Source organism: Lactuca virosa, chromosome 1 (genome assembly GCF_052849685.1).
Source record: "Lactuca virosa cultivar CGN04683 chromosome 1, Lactuca_virosa_CGN04683_v6, whole genome shotgun sequence".
NCBI lineage: Eukaryota > Viridiplantae > Streptophyta > Magnoliopsida > Asterales > Asteraceae > Lactuca > Lactuca virosa.
The window spans coordinates 260,599,123-260,612,439 of NC_136426.1; the positions used below are offsets into that span (position 1 = coordinate 260,599,123).

Consider the following 13,317-nt stretch of genomic DNA (forward strand, 5'->3'; position numbering starts at 1 on the left):
TTTCTTGCTATTTCTATGCTCGGGTGGCCTCCGTTTCATGGTTCATGGTTTTCGTATTTTTGGAACGGAGCCGATCGGTCACGTGGGTCCCACGCCTCGCGTACGAAAACAAAGGAGGTTCTGCGTCTTTTAAGACATAAAAGCAATAAGCATGGATAGTATTTCGGGTGCGATCATACCAGCACTAATTCACCGGATCCCATCAGAACTCCGCAGTTAAGCGTGCTTGGGCGAGAGTAGTACTAGGATGGGTGACCTCCTGGTAAGTCCTCGTGTTGCACCTCCTTTTTCGTTGCCCGTTTGCGTTTTTTTAGATTTTACGTGCGGTTTTTGTTTTGTTTTTTTTTTCTTTCTTGCTATTTCTATGCTCGGGTGGCCTCCGCTTCATGGTTGATGCTTTTCGTATTTTTGGAACGGAGCCGATCGGTCATGTGGGTCCCACGCCTCGCGTACGAAAACAAAGGAGGTTCTGCGTCTTTTAAAACATAAAAGCAATAAGCATGGATAGTATTTCGGGTGCGATCATACCAGCACTAATGCACCGGATCCCATCAGAACTCCGCTGTGAAGCGTGCTTGGGCGAGAGTAGTACTAGGATGGTGACCCCCTGGGAAGTTGTCGTGTTGCACCCCCCTTTTTCGTTGCCCGTTTGCGTTTTTTTAGATTTTACGTGTGTTTTTTTTGTTTTTTTTTTCTTTCTTGCTATTTCTATGCTCGCGTGGCCTCCGCTTCATGGTTGATGGTTTTCGTATTTTTGGAACGGAGCTGATCGGTCACGTGGGTCCCACGCCTCGCGTACGAAAACAAAGGAGGTTCTGCGTCTTTTAAGACATAAAAGCAATAAGCATGGATACTATTTTAGGTGCGATCATACCAGCACTAATGCACCGGATGCCATCAGAACTCCGCAGTTAAGCGTGCTTGGGCGAGAGTAGTACTAGGATGGGTGACCCCCTGGCAAGTCCTCGAGTTGCACCCCCTTTTTCGTTGACCGTTTGCGTTTTTTTAGATTTTACGTGCGGTTTTTTTTTGTTTTTTTTTCTTTCTTGCTATTTCTATGCTCGGGTGGCCTCCGTTTCATGGTTCATTGTTTTCGTATTTTTGGAACGGAGCCGATCGGTCACGTGGGTCCCACGCCTCGCGTACGAAAACAAAGGAGGTTCTGCGTCTTTTAAGACATAAAAGCAATAAGCATGGATAGTATTTCGGGTGCGATCATACCAGCACTAATTCACCGGATCCCATCAGAACTCCGCAGTTAAGCGTGCTTGGGCGAGAGTAGTACTAGGATGGGTGACCCCCTGGTAAATCCTCGTGTTGCACCTCCTTTTTCGTTGCCCATTTGCGTTTTTTTAGATTTTACGTGCGGTTTTTTTTTTGTTTTTTTTTCTTTCTTGCTATTTCTATGCTCGGGTGGCCTCCGCTTCATGGTTGATGCTTTTCGTATTTTTGGAACGGAGCCGATCGGTCACGTGGGTCCCACGCCTCGCGTACGAAAACAAAGGAGGTTCTGCGTCTTTTAAGACATAAAAGCAATAAGCATGGATAGTATTTCGGGTGCGATCATACCAGCACTAATGCACCGGATCCCCTCAGAACTCCACTGTGAAGCGTGCTTGGGCGAGAGTAGTACTAGGATGGGTGACCCCCGGGAAGTTGTCGTGTTGCACCCCCCTTTTTCGTTGCCCGTTTGCGTTTTTTTAGATTTTACGTGTGGTTTTTTTTGTTTTTTTTTCTTTCTTGCTATTTCTATGCTCGCGTGGCCTCCGCTTCATGGTTCATGGTTTTCGTATTTTTGGAACGGAGCTGATCGGTCACGTGGGTCCCACGCCTCGCGTACGAAAACAAAGGAGGTTCTGCGTCTTTTAAGACATAAAAGCAATAAGCATGGATAGTATTTCGGGTGCGATCATACCAGCACTAATGCACCGGATCCCATCAGAACTCCGCTGTGAAGCGTGCTTGGGCGAGAGTAGTACTAGGATGGGTGACCCCCTGGGAAGTCCTCGTGTTGCACCGCCCTTTTTCGTTGACCGTTTGCGTTTTTTTATATTTTACGTGCGGTTTTTTTTTGTTTTTTTTTTCTTTCTTGTTATTTCTATGCTCGGGTGGCCTCCGCTTCATGGTTGATGGTTTTCGTATTTTTAGAACGGAGCTGATCGGTCACGTGGGTCCCACGCCTCGCGTACGAAAACAAAGGAGGTTCTGCGTCTTTTAAGATATAAAAGCAATAAGCATTAATAGTATTTCGGGTGCGATCATACCAGCACTAATGCACCGGATCCCATTAGAACTCCGCAGTTAAGCGTGCTTGGGTGAGAGTAGTATTAGGATGGGTGACCCCCTGGGAAGTCCTCGTGTTGAACCCACCCTATTTTCGTTGCTCGTTTGCGTTTTTTTAGATTTTACGTGCGGTTTTTTTTTGTTTTTTTATTTCTTGCTATTTCTATGCTCGGGTGGCCTCCGCTTCATGGGTGATAGTTTTCGTATTTTTGGAACGGAGCCGGTCGGTCACGTGGGTCCCACGCCTCGCGTACGAAAACAAAGGAGGTTCTGCGTCTTTTAAGACATAAAAGTAATAAGAATGGATAGTATTTCGGGTGCGGTCATACCAGCACTAATGCACTGGATCCCATCAGAACTCTGCAGTTAAGCGTGCTTGGGCGAGAGTAGTACTAGGATGGGTGACCCCCTGGGAAGTCCTTGTGTTGCACCCCCCCTTTTTCGTTGCCCGTTTACGTTTTTTTAGATTTTACGTGCGGTTTTTTTTGTTTTTTTTTTCTTTATTGCTATTTCTATGCTCGGGTGGCCTCCGCTTCATGGTTCATGGTTTTCGTATTTTTGGAACGGAGCCGATCGGTCAAGTGGGTCCCACGCCTCGCGTACGAAAACAAAGGAGGTTCTGCGTCTTTTAAGACATAAAAGCAATAAGCATGGATAGTATTTCGGGTGCGATCATACCAGCACTAATGCACCGGATCCCATCAGAACTCCGCAGTTAAGCGTGCTTGGGCGTGAGTAGTACTAGGATGGGTGACCCCTTGGGAAGTCCTCGTGTTACACCCCCCTTTTTCATTGCCCGTTTGCGTTTTTTTAGATTTTACGTGCGGTTTTTTTTGTTTTTTTTCTTTCTTGCTATTTCTATGCTCGGGTGGCCTCCGCATCATGGTTCATGGTTTTCGTATTTTTGGAACGGAGCCAATCGGTCACGTGGGTCCCACGCCTCGCGTACGAAAACAAAGGAGGTTCTGCGTCTTTTAAGACATAAAAGCAATACGCATGGATAGTATTTCGGGTGCGATCATACCAGCACTAATGCACCGGATCCCATAAGAACTCCGCAGTTAAGCGTGCTTGGGCGAGAGTAGTACTAGGATGGGTGACCCCCTGGGAAGTCCTCGTGTTGCACCCTCCTTTTTCGTTGCCCGTTTGCGTTTTTTTAGATTTTACGCACGGTTTTTTTTTTGTTTTTTTTTTCTTTCTTGCTATTTCTATGCTCGGGTGGCCTCCGTTTCATGGTTCATGGTTTTCGTATTTTTGGAACGGAGCCGATCGGTCACGTGGGTCCCACGCCTCGCGTACGAAAACAAAGGAGGTTCTGCGTCTTTTAAGACATAAAAGCAATAAGCATGGATAGTATTTCGGGTGCGATCATACCAGCACTAATGCACCGGATCCCATCAGAACTCCACTGTGAAGCGTGCTTGGGCGAGAGTAGTACTAGGATGGGTGACCCCCGGGAAGTTGTCGTGTTGCACCCCCCTTTTTCGTTGCCCGTTTGCGTTTGTTTAGATTTTACGTGTGCTTTTTTTGTTTTTTTTTTCTTTCTTGCTATTTCTATGCTCGGGTGGCCTCCGCTTCATGGTTGATGGTTTTCGTATTTTTGGAACGGAGCCGATCGGGCACGTGGGTCCCACGCCTCGCGTACGAAAATAAAGGAGGTTCTGCGTCTTTTAAGACATAAAAGCAATAAGCATGGATAGTATTTCGGGTGCGATCATACCAGCACTAATGCACCGGATCACATCAGAACTCCGCAGTTAAGCGTGCTTGGGTGAGAGTAGTATTAGGATGGGTGACCCCCTGGGAAGTCCTCGTGTTGAACCCACCCTATTTTCGTTGCTCGTTTGCGTTTTTTTAGATTTTACGTGCGGTTTTTTTTTTGTTTTTTTCTTTCTTGCTATTTCTATGCTAGGGTGGCCTCCGCTTCATGGGTGATAGTTTTCGTATTTTTGGAACGGAGCCGGTCGGTCACGTGGGTCCCACGCCTCGCGTACGAAAACAAAGGAGGTTCTGCGTCTTTTAAGACATAAAAGTAATAAGAATGGATAGTATTTCGGGTGCGGTCATACCAGCACTAATGCACTGGATCCCATCAGAACTCTGCAGTTAAGCGTGCTTGGGCGAGAGTAGTACTAGGATGGGTGACCCCCTGCAGTTAAGCGTGCTTGGGCGAGAGTAGTACTAGGATGGGTGACCCCCTGGGAAGTCCTCGTGTTGCACCCCCCCTTTTTCGTTGCCCGTTTACGTTTTTTTAGATTTTACGTGCGGTTTTTTTTGTTTTTTTTTTCTTTCTTGCTATTTCTATGCTCGGGTGGCCTCCGCTTCATGGTTCATGGTTTTCGTATTTTTGGAACGGAGCCGATCGGTCAAGTGGGTCCCACGCCTCGCGTACGAAAACAAAGGAGGTTCTGCGTCTTTTAAGACATAAAAGCAATAAGCATGGATAGTATTTCGGGTGCGATCATACCAGCACTAATGCACCGGATCCCATAAGAACTCCGCAGTTAAGCGTGCTTGGGCGAGAGTAGTACTAGGATGGGTGACCCCCTGGGAAGTCCTCGTGTTGCACCCTCCTTTTTCGTTGCCCGTTTGCGTTTTTTTAGATTTTACGCACGGTTTTTTTTTTGTTTTTTTTTTCTTTCTTGCTATTTCTATGCTCGGGTGGCCTCCGTTTCATGGTTCATGGTTTTCGTATTTTTGGAACGGAGCCGATCGGTCACGTGGGTCCCACGCCTCGCGTACGAAAACAAAGGAGGTTCTGCGTCTTTTAAGACATAAAAGCAATAAGCATGGATAGTATTTCGGGTGCGATCATACCAGCACTAATGCACCGGATCCCATCAGAACTCCACTGTGAAGCGTGCTTGGGCGAGAGTAGTACTAGGATGGGTGACCCCCGGGAAGTTGTCGTGTTGCACCCCCCTTTTTCGTTGCCCGTTTGCGTTTGTTTAGATTTTACGTGTGCTTTTTTTGTTTTTTTTTCTTTCTTGCTATTTCTATGCTCGGGTGGCCTCCGCTTCATGGTTGATGGTTTTCGTATTTTTGGAACGGAGCCGATCGGTCACGTGGGTCCCACGCCTCGCGTACGAAAATAAAGGAGGTTCTGCGTCTTTTAAGACATAAAAGCAATAAGCATGGATAGTATTTCGGGTGCGATCATACCAGCACTAATGCACCGGATCCCATCAGAACTCCGCAGTTAAGCGTGCTTGGGTGAGAGTAGTATTAGGATGGGTGACCCCCTGGGAAGTCCTCGTGTTGAACCCACCCTATTTTCGTTGCTCGTTTGCGTTTTTTTAGATTTTACGTGCGGTTTTTTTTTTGTTTTTTTCTTTCTTGCTATTTCTATGCTAGGGTGGCCTCCGCTTCATGGGTGATAGTTTTCGTATTTTTGGAACGGAGCCGGTCGGTCACGTGGGTCCCACGCCTCGCGTACGAAAACAAAGGAGGTTCTGCGTCTTTTAAGACATAAAAGTAATAAGAATGGATAGTATTTCGGGTGCGGTCAAACCAGCACTAATGCACTGGATCCCATCAGAACTCTGCAGTTAAGCGTGCTTGGGCGAGAGTAGTACTAGGATGGGTGACCCCCTGGGAAGTCCTCGTGTTGCACCCCTTTTTTCGTTGCCCGTTTGCGTTTTTTTAGATTTTACGCACGGTTTTTTTTTTGTTTTTTTTCTTTCTTGCTATTTCTATGCTCGGGTGGCCTCCGTTTCATGGTTCATGGTTTTCGTATTTTTGGAACGGAGCCGATCGGTCACGTGGGTCCCACGCCTCGCGTACGAAACCAAAGGAGGTTCTGCGTCTTTTAAGACATAAAAGCAATAAGCATGGATAGTATTTCGGGTGCGATCATACCAGCACTAATGCACCGGATCCCATCAGAACTCCGCTGTGAAGCGTGCTTGGGCGAGAGTAGTACTAGGATGGGTGACCCCCTGGGAAGTCCTCGTGTTGCACCGCCCTTTTTCGTTGCCCGTTTGCGTTTTTTTAGATTTTACGTGCGGTTTTTTTTTTGTTTTTTTTTTCTTTCTTGCTATTTCTATGCTCGGGTGGCCTCCGTTTCATGGTTCATGGTTTTCGTATTTTTGGAACGAAGCCGATCGGTCACGTGGGTCCCACGCCTCGCGTACGAAAACAAAGGAGGTTATGCGTCTTTTAAGACATAAAAGCAATAAGCATGGATAGTATTTCGGGTGCGATCATACCAGCACTAATTCACCGGATCCCATCAGAACTCCGCAGTTAAGCGTGCTTGGGCGAGAGTAGTACTAGGATGGGTGACCCCCTGGTAAGTCCTCGTGTTGCACCTCCTTTTTCGTTGCCCGTTTGCGTTTTTTTAGATTTTACGTGCGGTTTTTGTTTTGTTTTTTTTTTCTTTCTTGCTATTTCTATGCTCGGGTGGCCTCCGCTTCATGGTTGATGCTTTTCGTATTTTTGGAACGGAGCCGATCGGTCATGTGGGTCCCACGCCTCGCGTACGAAAACAAAGGAGGTTCTGCGTCTTTTAAGACATAAAAGCAATAAGCATGGATAGTATTTCGGGTGCGATCATACCAGCACTAATGCACCGGATCCCATCAGAACTCCGCTGTGAAGCGTGCTTGGGCGAGAGTAGTACTAGGATGGGTGACCCCCAGGGAAGTCCTCGTGTTGCACCCCTTTTTTCGTTGCCCGTTTGCGTTTTTTTAGATTTTACGCACGGTTTTTTTTTTGTTTTTTTTCTTTCTTGCTATTTCTATGCTCGGGTGGCCTCCGTTTCATGGTTCATGGTTTTCGTATTTTTGGAACGGAGCCGATCGGTCACGTGGGTCCCACGCCTCGCGTACGAAACCAAAGGAGGTTCTGCGTCTTTTAAGACATAAAAGCAATAAGCATGGATAGTATTTCGGGTGCGATCATACCAGCACTAATGCACCGGATCCCATCAGAACTCCGCTGTGAAGCGTGCTTGGGCGAGAGTAGTACTAGGATGGGTGACCCCCTGGGAAGTCCTCGTGTTGCACCGCCCTTTTTCGTTGCCCGTTTGCGTTTTTTTAGATTTTACGTGCGGTTTTTTTTTTTGTTTTTTTTTTCTTTCTTGCTATTTCTATGCTCGGGTGGCCTCCGTTTCATGGTTCATGGTTTTCGTATTTTTGGAACGGAGCCGATCGGTCACGTGGGTCCCACGCCTCGCGTACGAAAACAAAGGAGGTTATGCGTCTTTTAAGACATAAAAGCAATAAGCATGGATAGTATTTCGGGTGCGATCATACCAGCACTAATTCACCGGATCCCATCAGAACTCCGCAGTTAAGCGTGCTTGGGCGAGAGTAGTACTAGGATGGGTGACCCCCTGGTAAGTCCTCGTGTTGCACCTCCTTTTTCGTTGCCCGTTTGCGTTTTTTTAGATTTTACGTGCGGTTTTTGTTTTGTTTTTTTTTTCTTTCTTGCTATTTCTATGCTCGGGTGGCCTCCGCTTCATGGTTGATGCTTTTCGTATTTTTGGAACGGAGCCGATCGGTCATGTGGGTCCCACGCCTCGCGTACGAAAACAAAGGAGGTTCTGCGTCTTTTAAAACATAAAAGCAATAAGCATGGATAGTATTTCGGGTGCGATCATACCAGCACTAATGCACCGGATCCCATCAGAACTCCGCTGTGAAGCGTGCTTGGGCGAGAGTAGTACTAGGATGGTGACCCCCTGGGAAGTTGTCGTGTTGCACCCCCCTTTTTCGTTGCCCGTTTGCGTTTTTTTAGATTTTACGTGTGTTTTTTTTGTTTTTTTTTTCTTTCTTGCTATTTCTATGCTCGCGTGGCCTCCGCTTCATGGTTGATGGTTTTCGTATTTTTGGAACGGAGCTGATCGGTCACGTGGGTCCCACGCCTCGCGTACGAAAACAAAGGAGGTTCTGCGTCTTTTAAGACATAAAAGCAATAAGCATGGATACTATTTCAGGTGCGATCATACCAGCACTAATGCACCGGATGCCATCAGAACTCCGCAGTTAAGCGTGCTTGGGCGAGAGTAGTACTAGGATGGGTGACCCCCTGGGAAGTCCTCGAGTTGCACCCCCTTTTTCGTTGACCGTTTGCGTTTTTTTAGATTTTACGTGCGGTTTTTTTTTTGTTTTTTTTTTCTTTCTTGCTATTTCTATGCTCGGGTGGCCTCCGTTTCATGGTTCATTGTTTTCGTATTTTTGGAACGGAGCCGATCGGTCACGTGGGTCCCACGCCTCGCGTACGAAAACAAAGGAGGTTCTGCGTCTTTTAAGACATAAAAGCAATAAGCATGGATAGTATTTCGGGTGCGATCATACCAGCACTAATTCACCGGATCCCATCAGAACTCCGCAGTTAAGCGTGCTTGGGCGAGAGTAGTACTAGGATGGGTGACCCCCTGGTAAATCCTCGTGTTGCACCTCCTTTTTCGTTGCCCATTTGCGTTTTTTTAAATTTTACGTGCGGTTTTTTTTTTTGTTTTTTTTCTTTCTTGCTATTTCTATGCTCGGGTGGCCTCCGCTTCATGGTTGATGCTTTTCGTATTTTTGGAACGGAGCCGATCGGTCACGTGGGTCCCACGCCTCGCGTACGAAAACAAAGGAGGTTCTGCGTCTTTTAAGACATAAAAGCAATAAGCATGGATAGTATTTCGGGTGCGATCATACCAGCACTAATGCACCGGATCCCATCAGAACTCCACTGTGAAGCGTGCTTGGGCGAGAGTAGTACTAGGATGGGTGACCCCCGGGAAGTTGTCGTGTTGCACCCCCCTTTTTCGTTGCCCGTTTGCGTTTTTTTAGATTTTACGTGTGGTTTTTTTTGTTTTTTTTTCTTTCTTGCTATTTCTATGCTCGCGTGGCCTCCGCTTCATGGTTCATGGTTTTCGTATTTTTGGAACGGAGCTGATCGGTCACGTGGGTCCCACGCCTCGCGTACGAAAACAAAGGAGGTTCTGCGTCTTTTAAGACATAAAAGCAATAAGCATGGATAATATTTCGGGTGCGATCATACCAGCACTAATGCACCGGATCCCATCAGAACTCCGCTGTGAAGCGTGCTTGGGCGAGAGTAGTACTAGGATGGGTGACCCCCTGGGAAGTCCTCGTGTTGCACCCCCCTTTTTCGTTGCCCGTTTGCGTTTTATTAGATTTTACGTGCGGTTTTTTTTTGTTTTTTTTTCTTTCTTGCTATTTCTATGCTCGGGTGGCCTCCGTTTCATGGTTCATGGTTTTCGTATTTTTGGAACGGAGCCGATCGGTCACGTGGGTCCCACGCCTCGCGTACGAAAACAAAGGAGGTTCTGCGTCTTTTAAGACATAAAAGTAATAAGAATGGATAGTATTTCGGGTGCGGTCATACCAGCACTAATGCACTGGATCCCATCAGAACTCTGCAGTTAAGCGTGCTTGGGCGAGAGTAGTACTAGGATGGGTGACCCCCTGGGAAGTCCTCGTGTTGCACCCCCCCTTTTTCGTTGCCCGTTTACGTTTTTTTAGATTTTACGTGCGGTTTTTTTTGTTTTTTTTTTCTTTCTTGCTATTTCTATGCTCGGGTGGCCTCCGTTTCATGGTTCATGGTTTTCGTATTTTTGGAACGGAGCCGATCGGTCAAGTGGGTCCCACGCCTCGCGTACGAAAACAAAGGAGGTTCTGCGTCTTTTAAGACATAAAAGCAATAAGCATGGATAGTATTTCGGGTGCGATCATACCAGCACTAATGCACCGGATCCCATAAGAACTCCGCAGTTAAGCGTGCTTGGGCGAGAGTAGTACTAGGATGGGTGACCCCCTGGGAAGTCCTCGTGTTGCACCCTCCTTTTTCGTTGCCCGTTTGCGTTTTTTTAGATTTTACGCACGGTTTTTTTTTTGTTTTTTTTTCTTTCTTGCTATTTCTATGCTCGGGTGGCCTCCGTTTCATGGTTCATGGTTTTCGTATTTTTGGAACGGAGCCGATCGGTCACGTGGGTCCCACGCCTCGCGTACGAAACCAAAGGAGGTTCTGCGTCTTTTAAGACATAAAAGCAATAAGCATGGATAGTATTTCGGGTGCGATCATACCAGCACTAATGCACCGGATCCCATCAGAACTCCGTTGTGAAGCGTGCTTGGGCGAGAGTAGTACTAGGATGGGTGACCCCCTGGGAAGTCCTCGTGTTGCACCGCCCTTTTTCGTTGCCCGTTTGCGTTTTTTTAGATTTTACGTGCGGTTTTTTTTTTGTTTTTTTTTCTTTCTTGCTATTTCTATGCTCGGGTGGCCTCCGTTTCATGGTTCATGGTTTTCGTATTTTTGGAACGGAGCCGATCGGTCACGTGGGTCCCACGCCTCGCGTACGAAAACAAAGGAGGTTCTGCGTCTTTTAAGACATAAAAGCAATAAGCATGGATAGTATTTCGGGTGCGATCATACCAGCACTAATTCACCGGATCCCATCAGAACTCCGCAGTTAAGCGTGCTTGGGCGAGAGTAGTACTAGGATGGGTGACCCCCTGGTAAGTCCTCCTGTTGCACCTCCTTTTTCGTTGCCCGTTTGCGTTTTTTTAGATTTTACGTGCGGTTTTTGTTTTGTTTTTTTTTTCTTTCTTGCTATTTCTATGCTCGGGTGGCCTCCGCTTCATGGTTGATGCTTTTCGTATTTTTGGAACGGAGCCGATCGGTCATGTGGGTCCCACGCCTCGCGTACGAAAACAAAGGAGGTTCTGCGTCTTTTAAAACATAAAAGCAATAAGCATGGATAGTATTTCGGGTGCGATCATACCAGCACTAATGCACCGGATCCCATCAGAACTCCGCTGTGAAGCGTGCTTGGGCGAGAGTAGTACTAGGATGGTGACCCCCTGGGAAGTTGTCGTGTTGCACCCCCCTTTTTCGTTGCCCGTTTGCGTTTTTTTAGATTTTACGTGTGTTTTTTTTGTTTTTTTTTTCTTTCTTGCTATTTCTATGCTCGCGTGGCCTCCGCTTCATGGTTGATGGTTTTCGTATTTTTGGAACGGAGCTGATCGGTCACGTGGGTCCCACGCCTCGCGTACGAAAACAAAGGAGGTTCTGCGTCTTTTAAGATATAAAAGCAATAAGCATTAATAGTATTTCGGGTGCGATCATACCAGCACTAATGCACCGGATCCCATCAGAACTCCGCAGTGAAGCGTGCTTGGGTGAGAGTAGTATTAGGATGGGTGACCCCCTGGGAAGTCCTCGTGTTGAACCCACCCTATTTTCGTTGCTCGTTTGCGTTTTTTTAGATTTTACGTGCGGTTTTTTTTTTGTTTTTTTCTTTCTTGCTATTTCTATGCTCGGGTGGCCTCCGCTTAATGGGTGATAGTTTTCGTATTTTTGGAACGGAGCCGGTCGGTCACGTGGGTCCCACGCCTCGCGTACGAAAACAAAGGAGGTTCTGCGTCTTTTAAGACATAAAAGTAATAAGAATGGATAGTATTTCGGGTGCGGTCATACCAGCACTAATGCACTGGATCCCATCAGAACTCTGCAGTTAAGCGTGCTTGGGCGAGAGTAGTACTAGGATGGGTGACCCCCTGGGAAGTCCTCGTGTTGCACCCCCCCTTTTTCGTTGCCCGTTTGCGTTTTTTTAGATTTTACGTGCGGTTTTTTTTGTTTTTTTTTTCTTTCTTGCTATTTCTATGCTCCGGTGGCCTCCGCTTCATGGTTCATGGTTTTCGTATTTTTGGAACGGAGCCGATCGGTCAAGTGGGTCCCACGCCTCGCGTACGAAAACAAAGGAGGTTCTGCGTCTTTTAAGACATAAAAGCAATAAGCATGGATAGTATTTCGGGTGCGATCATACCAGCACTAATGCACCGGATCTCATCAGAACTCCGCAGTTAAGCGTGTTTGGGCGTGAGTAGTACTAGGATGGGTGACCCCTTGGGAAGTCCTCGTGTTACACCCCCCCCCCTTTTTCATTGCCCGTTTGCGTTTTTTTAGATTTTACGTGCGGTTTTTTTTGTTTTTTTTTCTTTCTTGCTATTTCTATGCTCGGGTGGCCCCCGCATCATGGTTCATGGTTTTCGTATTTTTGGAACGGAGCCAATCGGTCACGTGGGTCCCACGCCTCGCGTACGAAAACAAAGGAGGTTCTGCGTCTTTTAAGACATAAAAGCAATACGCATGGATAGTATTTCGGGTGCGATCATACCAGCACTAATGCACCGGATCCCATAAGAACTCCGCAGTTAAGCGTGCTTGGGCGAGAGTAGTACTAGGATGGGTGACCCCCTGGGAAGTCCTCGTGTTGCACCCTCTTTTTTCGTTGCCCGTTTGCGTTTTTTTAGATTTTACGCACGGTTTTTTTTTTGTTTTTTTTTCTTTCTTGCTATTTCTATGCTCGGGTGGCCTCCGTTTCATGGTTCATGGTTTTCGTATTTTTGGAACGGAGCCGATCGGTCACGTGGGTCCCACGCCTCGCGTACGAAAACAAAGGAGGTTCTGCGTCTTTTAAGAAGTAAAAGCAATAAGCATGGATAGTATTTCGGGTGCGATCATACCAGCACTAATGCACCGGATCCCATCAGAACTCCGCTGTGAAGCGTGCTTGGGCGAGAGTAGTACTAGGATGGGTGACCCCCTGGGAAGTCCTCGTGTTGCACCGCCCTTTTTCGTTGCCCGTTTGCGTTTTTTTAGATTTTACGTGCGGTTTTTTTTTTGTTTTTTTTTCTTTCTTGCTATTTCTATGCTCGGGTGGCCTCCGTTTCATGGTTCATGGTTTTCGTATTTTTGGAACGGAGCCGATCGGTCACGTGGGTCCCACGCCTCGCGTACGAAAACAAAGGAGGTTCTGCGTCTTTTAAGACATAAAAGCAATAAGCATGGATAGTATTTCGGGTGCGATCATACCAGCACTAATTCACCGGATCCCATCAGAACTCCGCAGTTAAGCATGCTTGGGCGAGAGTAGTACTAGGATGGGTGACTACCTGGTAAGTCCTCGTGTTGCACCTCCTTTTTCGTTGCCCGTTTGCGTTTTTTTAGATTTTACGTGCGGTTTTTGTTTTGTTTTTTTTTTCTTTCTTGCTATTTCTATGCTCGGGTGGCCTCCGC

General features: G+C 46.9%; 37 non-coding genes and 1 pseudogene across 37 annotated transcripts; all 38 read left to right on the forward strand.

Annotated features, from left to right (window-relative positions):
* The first annotated feature begins 165 nt into the window (after positions 1–165).
* LOC145147660 (5S ribosomal RNA) lies at positions 166–284 on the forward strand. The gene has a single exon (XR_013728556.1). It is a non-coding gene; the product is annotated as a 5S ribosomal RNA (ribosomal RNA).
* A 230-nt stretch (positions 285–514) lies between these two features.
* On the forward strand, positions 515–632 carry LOC145150393 (5S ribosomal RNA). The gene has a single exon (XR_013731218.1). It is a non-coding gene; the product is annotated as a 5S ribosomal RNA (ribosomal RNA).
* A 228-nt stretch (positions 633–860) lies between these two features.
* Positions 861–979, forward strand: LOC145150790 (5S ribosomal RNA). The gene has a single exon (XR_013731602.1). It is a non-coding gene; the product is annotated as a 5S ribosomal RNA (ribosomal RNA).
* A 228-nt stretch (positions 980–1,207) lies between these two features.
* On the forward strand, positions 1,208–1,326 carry LOC145148405 (5S ribosomal RNA). The gene has a single exon (XR_013729291.1). It is a non-coding gene; the product is annotated as a 5S ribosomal RNA (ribosomal RNA).
* Positions 1,327–1,555: 229 nt separating this feature from the next.
* Positions 1,556–1,673, forward strand: LOC145151074 (5S ribosomal RNA). Its single transcript, XR_013731870.1, has one exon. It is a non-coding gene; the product is annotated as a 5S ribosomal RNA (ribosomal RNA).
* Positions 1,674–1,901: 228 nt separating this feature from the next.
* Positions 1,902–2,020, forward strand: LOC145147683 (5S ribosomal RNA). The gene has a single exon (XR_013728579.1). It is a non-coding gene; the product is annotated as a 5S ribosomal RNA (ribosomal RNA).
* A 230-nt stretch (positions 2,021–2,250) lies between these two features.
* Positions 2,251–2,369, forward strand: LOC145149961 (5S ribosomal RNA). Its single transcript, XR_013730796.1, has one exon. It is a non-coding gene; the product is annotated as a 5S ribosomal RNA (ribosomal RNA).
* A 229-nt stretch (positions 2,370–2,598) lies between these two features.
* On the forward strand, positions 2,599–2,717 carry LOC145146859 (5S ribosomal RNA). Its single transcript, XR_013727783.1, has one exon. It is a non-coding gene; the product is annotated as a 5S ribosomal RNA (ribosomal RNA).
* Positions 2,718–2,947: 230 nt separating this feature from the next.
* Positions 2,948–3,066, forward strand: LOC145143811 (5S ribosomal RNA). The gene has a single exon (XR_013724846.1). It is a non-coding gene; the product is annotated as a 5S ribosomal RNA (ribosomal RNA).
* A 227-nt stretch (positions 3,067–3,293) lies between these two features.
* LOC145154925 (5S ribosomal RNA) lies at positions 3,294–3,412 on the forward strand. The gene has a single exon (XR_013735393.1). It is a non-coding gene; the product is annotated as a 5S ribosomal RNA (ribosomal RNA).
* Positions 3,413–3,643: 231 nt separating this feature from the next.
* LOC145150705 (5S ribosomal RNA) lies at positions 3,644–3,761 on the forward strand. The gene has a single exon (XR_013731512.1). It is a non-coding gene; the product is annotated as a 5S ribosomal RNA (ribosomal RNA).
* Positions 3,762–3,989: 228 nt separating this feature from the next.
* LOC145150445 (5S ribosomal RNA) lies at positions 3,990–4,108 on the forward strand. The gene has a single exon (XR_013731271.1). It is a non-coding gene; the product is annotated as a 5S ribosomal RNA (ribosomal RNA).
* Positions 4,109–4,338: 230 nt separating this feature from the next.
* LOC145150961 (5S ribosomal RNA) lies at positions 4,339–4,506 on the forward strand (annotated as a pseudogene).
* A 230-nt stretch (positions 4,507–4,736) lies between these two features.
* Positions 4,737–4,855, forward strand: LOC145154926 (5S ribosomal RNA). Its single transcript, XR_013735394.1, has one exon. It is a non-coding gene; the product is annotated as a 5S ribosomal RNA (ribosomal RNA).
* A 231-nt stretch (positions 4,856–5,086) lies between these two features.
* Positions 5,087–5,204, forward strand: LOC145150706 (5S ribosomal RNA). The gene has a single exon (XR_013731513.1). It is a non-coding gene; the product is annotated as a 5S ribosomal RNA (ribosomal RNA).
* Positions 5,205–5,431: 227 nt separating this feature from the next.
* On the forward strand, positions 5,432–5,550 carry LOC145149691 (5S ribosomal RNA). Its single transcript, XR_013730543.1, has one exon. It is a non-coding gene; the product is annotated as a 5S ribosomal RNA (ribosomal RNA).
* A 230-nt stretch (positions 5,551–5,780) lies between these two features.
* LOC145147611 (5S ribosomal RNA) lies at positions 5,781–5,899 on the forward strand. The gene has a single exon (XR_013728509.1). It is a non-coding gene; the product is annotated as a 5S ribosomal RNA (ribosomal RNA).
* A 228-nt stretch (positions 5,900–6,127) lies between these two features.
* Positions 6,128–6,246, forward strand: LOC145147684 (5S ribosomal RNA). The gene has a single exon (XR_013728580.1). It is a non-coding gene; the product is annotated as a 5S ribosomal RNA (ribosomal RNA).
* Positions 6,247–6,477: 231 nt separating this feature from the next.
* LOC145148141 (5S ribosomal RNA) lies at positions 6,478–6,596 on the forward strand. The gene has a single exon (XR_013729039.1). It is a non-coding gene; the product is annotated as a 5S ribosomal RNA (ribosomal RNA).
* Positions 6,597–6,826: 230 nt separating this feature from the next.
* Positions 6,827–6,945, forward strand: LOC145146444 (5S ribosomal RNA). Its single transcript, XR_013727390.1, has one exon. It is a non-coding gene; the product is annotated as a 5S ribosomal RNA (ribosomal RNA).
* A 228-nt stretch (positions 6,946–7,173) lies between these two features.
* LOC145147685 (5S ribosomal RNA) lies at positions 7,174–7,292 on the forward strand. The gene has a single exon (XR_013728581.1). It is a non-coding gene; the product is annotated as a 5S ribosomal RNA (ribosomal RNA).
* A 232-nt stretch (positions 7,293–7,524) lies between these two features.
* Positions 7,525–7,643, forward strand: LOC145148142 (5S ribosomal RNA). Its single transcript, XR_013729040.1, has one exon. It is a non-coding gene; the product is annotated as a 5S ribosomal RNA (ribosomal RNA).
* A 230-nt stretch (positions 7,644–7,873) lies between these two features.
* LOC145150394 (5S ribosomal RNA) lies at positions 7,874–7,991 on the forward strand. The gene has a single exon (XR_013731219.1). It is a non-coding gene; the product is annotated as a 5S ribosomal RNA (ribosomal RNA).
* A 228-nt stretch (positions 7,992–8,219) lies between these two features.
* Positions 8,220–8,338, forward strand: LOC145149408 (5S ribosomal RNA). Its single transcript, XR_013730267.1, has one exon. It is a non-coding gene; the product is annotated as a 5S ribosomal RNA (ribosomal RNA).
* A 230-nt stretch (positions 8,339–8,568) lies between these two features.
* LOC145148406 (5S ribosomal RNA) lies at positions 8,569–8,687 on the forward strand. Its single transcript, XR_013729292.1, has one exon. It is a non-coding gene; the product is annotated as a 5S ribosomal RNA (ribosomal RNA).
* A 229-nt stretch (positions 8,688–8,916) lies between these two features.
* On the forward strand, positions 8,917–9,034 carry LOC145150707 (5S ribosomal RNA). The gene has a single exon (XR_013731514.1). It is a non-coding gene; the product is annotated as a 5S ribosomal RNA (ribosomal RNA).
* Positions 9,035–9,262: 228 nt separating this feature from the next.
* Positions 9,263–9,381, forward strand: LOC145144256 (5S ribosomal RNA). The gene has a single exon (XR_013725268.1). It is a non-coding gene; the product is annotated as a 5S ribosomal RNA (ribosomal RNA).
* A 229-nt stretch (positions 9,382–9,610) lies between these two features.
* On the forward strand, positions 9,611–9,729 carry LOC145145498 (5S ribosomal RNA). The gene has a single exon (XR_013726468.1). It is a non-coding gene; the product is annotated as a 5S ribosomal RNA (ribosomal RNA).
* A 230-nt stretch (positions 9,730–9,959) lies between these two features.
* Positions 9,960–10,078, forward strand: LOC145154927 (5S ribosomal RNA). Its single transcript, XR_013735395.1, has one exon. It is a non-coding gene; the product is annotated as a 5S ribosomal RNA (ribosomal RNA).
* Positions 10,079–10,308: 230 nt separating this feature from the next.
* Positions 10,309–10,427, forward strand: LOC145147824 (5S ribosomal RNA). Its single transcript, XR_013728713.1, has one exon. It is a non-coding gene; the product is annotated as a 5S ribosomal RNA (ribosomal RNA).
* Positions 10,428–10,657: 230 nt separating this feature from the next.
* LOC145150402 (5S ribosomal RNA) lies at positions 10,658–10,776 on the forward strand. The gene has a single exon (XR_013731229.1). It is a non-coding gene; the product is annotated as a 5S ribosomal RNA (ribosomal RNA).
* Positions 10,777–11,006: 230 nt separating this feature from the next.
* Positions 11,007–11,124, forward strand: LOC145150395 (5S ribosomal RNA). Its single transcript, XR_013731220.1, has one exon. It is a non-coding gene; the product is annotated as a 5S ribosomal RNA (ribosomal RNA).
* Positions 11,125–11,352: 228 nt separating this feature from the next.
* On the forward strand, positions 11,353–11,471 carry LOC145150246 (5S ribosomal RNA). The gene has a single exon (XR_013731067.1). It is a non-coding gene; the product is annotated as a 5S ribosomal RNA (ribosomal RNA).
* Positions 11,472–11,701: 230 nt separating this feature from the next.
* On the forward strand, positions 11,702–11,820 carry LOC145145499 (5S ribosomal RNA). Its single transcript, XR_013726469.1, has one exon. It is a non-coding gene; the product is annotated as a 5S ribosomal RNA (ribosomal RNA).
* Positions 11,821–12,050: 230 nt separating this feature from the next.
* On the forward strand, positions 12,051–12,169 carry LOC145147966 (5S ribosomal RNA). The gene has a single exon (XR_013728864.1). It is a non-coding gene; the product is annotated as a 5S ribosomal RNA (ribosomal RNA).
* Positions 12,170–12,401: 232 nt separating this feature from the next.
* On the forward strand, positions 12,402–12,520 carry LOC145154928 (5S ribosomal RNA). Its single transcript, XR_013735396.1, has one exon. It is a non-coding gene; the product is annotated as a 5S ribosomal RNA (ribosomal RNA).
* A 230-nt stretch (positions 12,521–12,750) lies between these two features.
* On the forward strand, positions 12,751–12,869 carry LOC145147686 (5S ribosomal RNA). The gene has a single exon (XR_013728582.1). It is a non-coding gene; the product is annotated as a 5S ribosomal RNA (ribosomal RNA).
* Positions 12,870–13,099: 230 nt separating this feature from the next.
* LOC145150335 (5S ribosomal RNA) lies at positions 13,100–13,218 on the forward strand. The gene has a single exon (XR_013731153.1). It is a non-coding gene; the product is annotated as a 5S ribosomal RNA (ribosomal RNA).
* Positions 13,219–13,317: the final 99 nt, after the last annotated feature.